Source organism: Palaemon carinicauda, chromosome 15 (genome assembly GCF_036898095.1).
Source record: "Palaemon carinicauda isolate YSFRI2023 chromosome 15, ASM3689809v2, whole genome shotgun sequence".
Lineage (NCBI taxonomy): Eukaryota > Metazoa > Arthropoda > Malacostraca > Decapoda > Palaemonidae > Palaemon > Palaemon carinicauda.
In genome coordinates this window covers 86,399,676-86,404,675 of record NC_090739.1, presented here as the reverse complement: position 1 = coordinate 86,404,675, position 5,000 = coordinate 86,399,676, and positions in this window count along the sequence as shown.

Below are 5,000 nucleotides of genomic sequence, written 5' to 3'. Positions count from 1 at the left end.
GAGTTTGCCTGGTTGTTATAATTGATAATGATATTTAATGTTAATTGGAAGAAATAATATAAATAAAGGGATAAAGACAAAATAAGTAAAATATTGGAAAGTAGAAGATATTTCTACCTACCGACGAAATGGTCAAGAATTGGTTGTGGAAATTTGTTAGATGAATGGTTGTGATACAAAAGAAATGAAACGTGCATGATATAATGAGAAAGTCTTTAAAGCATTCGTTTGGATTTAAAATTTATGTGAAGAGGTGGAAGAAAATTTTATTTGGATCATTTATTCATTAATACAAATAACAAGTCAGTGTTTTGTTTTTGTTCAGAAAACGTTTCAGCAGGTGTAATTTGGTGATATAAAAGGACACTTAGTCTTATCTTAATTATTCAAGATATCCGAGCTATTCCAAATAAACTAAAACAGAAATAACAAGCTGTATAAGGCTAAATCAAAGGACCTGGTTCCTCCTGGTTCCATTTTTAAAGATGAACACGATAGATAATAACAATTTCTAGCTTTGTTATTACTTTCCTCAGACTTCCATTATAACATCAAGAAGTATTTATCAAAAGGTTTCTCTATGGATCATGTGATTAATATATTTTGTATGAAAATCCTATAGTAAATTACAGATACTACTCAATTGTAGATTTATACTCCTATGTACATATCGTTATACTTCCTAACATTTAAGCAAAATATTCAAATATAGGAAATCTTAAATTTCCTGCTGAATCAAGTTTGCTATTAGTATTGTCAGTTCATGATATGTTCTTGTTAAATAGGAATATGCAGAAGATTTCCAGGTCTGTGAGAAAATGGTTTTTGCGGCTGGTACTTCCTTTCTCACGCGTACTTAATTTTTCCGATCTTTTCCCCTTTCTTTTTATTTTCTCAGCTATCGTGTCTTTGGATTTCTATTACTTTTCCCTTATTCGCATATTATTCTTTTTTTTATCTATTTACGGTTCCCAGTTACCTTAAATTTTAACGATATCTATATATACTCACAATGAAATCAGAAAGATTAAGCAAAATGAAATCTGATGGAACTATATTATGCAGAGCTCTCTCTCTCTCTCTCTCTCTCTCTCTCTCTCTCTCTCTCTCTCTCTCTCTCTCTCTCTCTCACGATAATCATTTTGTTCGAATGTTAAACACTTCATTCTGTCATATTCATTTCCTTATCTCCATCACTATTTTTTTTCTTTTCTTTATATCCTATAAGTCCACATTTCGAGGCGCATAAAAAAGGTTGGGAGATATTAAGGAAATTGGAAAGTTATGAAATTTTGGTCAATGGGGCAGCAAAGAATATTTTTGCACACAGCCATAGAAGATAGAACTGATGAAATGAACTGTGAAATGGTCAAACAACTACACATGGGCTGGTAGATGCATTTGAACTGGTTTCAATATAAATTGGGATTGGTTGATTTCTGTTCAATATAGTTAACAGAAAATTTTAAGAGGGAAGCAAGAGACAGGTATTGTAGTTGCCTGTGAACATTTACGAGGAATGAGAAGATGAGTTTGACGGAGACGGATTTCAAAACAAAAATACAGTAGAAACGAGATCCGGGCAGAAAAGAATAATAATAATAATAATAATAATGAAAATAATAATAATAATAATAATAATAATAAAAATAATAAAAATAATATCAATGATAATAATAATAATAATAATAATGATAATAATAATAATAATAATAATAATAATAATAATAATAATAATAATAATAATAATAATAATAATAATAATAATGATTAATTTTCATTAAATTTTAGGTATATAAAATAGAACATAGGCAGAACTAGTGATGTTATGGTTGCAGGTGTTACAAAGCATATGGTACGCTACAAAATAATAGGAGATGGTAAAGCCCCTGAGATTAATATGGTCATAATCCCTCGTAGTTTCATGAGTTTTCTATTCTATAATATCGATATACATGTGAAAAGATTGCTATACCTTTCCAAATTAAGCTTCAGTTATATGGAAAAATTAATGTGACCGACTAAGCCAAATTATGAAAGCATTTCGTCTCATATGGCCTGACTTCACGGAAGTCCTTAAATGTGTTACTAGTATGGTCTTGGTCTTCAAGGTAGTAAGGTGGAGGTTTTACTACCTTAGTTATATTTCTTAAATTCATTAGATATGTGTTTAGAGCAGACCATATTCATAATTCACACAAAACTGCACCTCTAGAGAGAGCATCAGCTACCTTGTTAGCTTCATCTTTCACCTTTTATGTGGTGAAAACCCTTTATATTAAACTAGAACAATCTCTTAATCCATCTCGCATATCGAGAGGTTAAATCATTTTTTAGTATAAATTACGTAAGGGGCGATGATCACTTTACAACCAAATCGACTAACCTAACAAAAAGATACGAAGCCTCTCTAGAAACCAAAGAATAGCCAAAGTCTCTCGATCTACTGTACTATAATTCTTTTCTGCTCCTTTTAATGCCCGGGTAGCAAAACAAATGGGTCGCTCTCTCGTCGCTATCATCTCGTTGAGAAACTACGCCACCAATAGTTACACTACTCGCATCTGTTGTCACTAAAAACGGGCGATCAAATCTAGGATACGTGAGTAATTCATTGCTAGTTAAGGCAGCTTTTAAACTGTTAAAGGGCCTTTCTTCTTCCCCTCCCCAGTTTCTTACTTTTTGATTTTTTAAAGCATCTAAGGGTCTCGCTATCTCCCCAAAACCTCTTATGAATTTACGGTAATACCCCGCAACCCCAAGGAACCCAGCTATTTCCTTAGAGTTACGTGGCCTGGGGAAATCTCTAATAGCCGCTACTTTGCTGGGGCAGGCTTGGATACCTTCTGGGGTTATTATGTGACCTAAAAATTCAACCTATTTACAGAAAAATTTGCACTTTGACAAATTTATTTCATATCATTACGTCGCAATGCATCTAAAACTTTACAATTATTATTATGTTCTTCGCCCCTTTTCCCTGTAATCATGATGTCGTCTAAATAAACAAGAACATTATGGCCAATTGAGGGAGACAAAACTGCCTGAATGGGTATTTGATAGTATCCAGGTTTTAAATCACAGGTGTAAAATATTAACTATCCCGTACTTTCACAGGTAATTCTTCGATCGAGGGCAATGGAAATGCATTATCCTTAGTGACTACATTCAACTTCCTATAATCAACACAGTCTTACTGAGCCATCCTTTTTCCTAAAAGCTACAATTAGAGAAGCCTGGGGGATTCGCTCTCATCGATTGTCCCTTGTTTCCTTAATTTATTAGTTTCCCTTTCTATCTCTCCCTTGAAAGGAGTGGGTACCTTATAAGGCCTCCGCCTGCCCAGTTTCAATGCTAAAGGAAAATCTATCAATCCTCCCGGGTGGCTCATCTCCATTTGCAATTACATCTGAATAATTATTGACAATGTCACTAACTGCATGTTGTTATTCTGACATAGTTTTTTTGCTTGTATAATCAAATTTTGAGTGCGTTCGTCTGTGCGGGCTGGAGTTGTGGCTCCCAACATCCCATTATATGCAATTTCACAATACTCTAATTCACAGACAGAATAACTTCCCAATGCAACTCTTTTATTTGACAAATTAACTATCGTTATATCAGCTCTGTTCTCTTTTATCTCTGTCAAGCCCTCCAATATCATACGGGCCCAATTGTCATGGGTTCAACAACAACCTTGGTTCCTTCCTGAAGAGGGCGACACGGGGTAACTGATATGCTCGTAATTGTCTGGGGAGACAACACTTCTCCAATATCAGGTACAGCTGTTGCCTTACTTAAATGTCTCTTCGAGCCTGCACACGCACTTAACCCCTCTTGACTTTCTAATGGCAAAATATACCCTCCTGCTTTTACTGTTATTGTATCTTTTCCCCCAAAATGGCATATTTGATTATTAGAGATAAAATCAATTGCTACAATAGCCTCGATTCCTGGAATTCCTAAGGTGGGCAAGACATATGTAAACTTCACAGATCTAACTTAAAGTTGACGATTAATGTATGGTTTAAGTGTAGTTTATTTCCTCCTGTCGTGTCGAGGACGATGGATGTCGCTGACTGTAACGGGTTTGAGGAGAATCTTTTTTCAATCAGTGAAACGCTGGCTCCTATGTCGATCAGCGCTCGAAAGGATTTATCAGGCAGGTCAATCCTAACTTCTAACATCCTAGATGGCCATTACGAGATATGGGACATGGGCCACTGACCTCAATTGCAATGCCGCTGCTCCCTAGTGCTGTTGGGGTGAGGTCAAGGGTACCAACGGAGGTGCCAGTGCCTGCTCTGTCACCGTCATGTCCGTCGTCACCGCTTCCTCGGCTACTACTTGTGATGTCATGTGAGGGGGGATGGGGCATCAAACTTCCTTGTCTCCCTCTTCCTCCGTCTCCTTTTCTTCGGATGTTGGAAGGGGGGAGGTGTACGTGAGACACTGCCTGCCCGCCATGGGGTTTTTTGCTGAACACTATCGAGATAGGTGACTGTAGGCATGACAAGTGTAACAACGAGGTGATCCTTTGTTGGGGCAATCCAATCGTCGGTGCCCTTCTCCCCCACACTGCCAACACCTTCTAATTTGCTGACTGCGTTCCCCCTAACCTCACTTCGGGGGTCGAGTGCCTCTCATGGATGCCACCTTCTTGGAATCGGGCCAGTCATTCTCAGTGATATTTTCTTCTGGCAAACTGTCTGAAATATTTTGTATCGCTTTCATTACATCTGTTAACGAGTGATTATCATCGAACAAATAACCACATAAATATGGGTTTACTAATCTGCGAATATGTTACAGGCAATTGCTTTTTTTATCACCATCTGGGAGATTGGCACTCCGGGTAGCAAACGAATCGCAATCCCCAAAAATGCGAGTTACAAGACTAAGAACGGATTCATCTTGCCGTATTTTGGGTTTGTAATTTTTTTTTTATATCTCCCTTTCTCACTTCAGGCAAGGCATACTTCTCGATCAAACATCCTTAT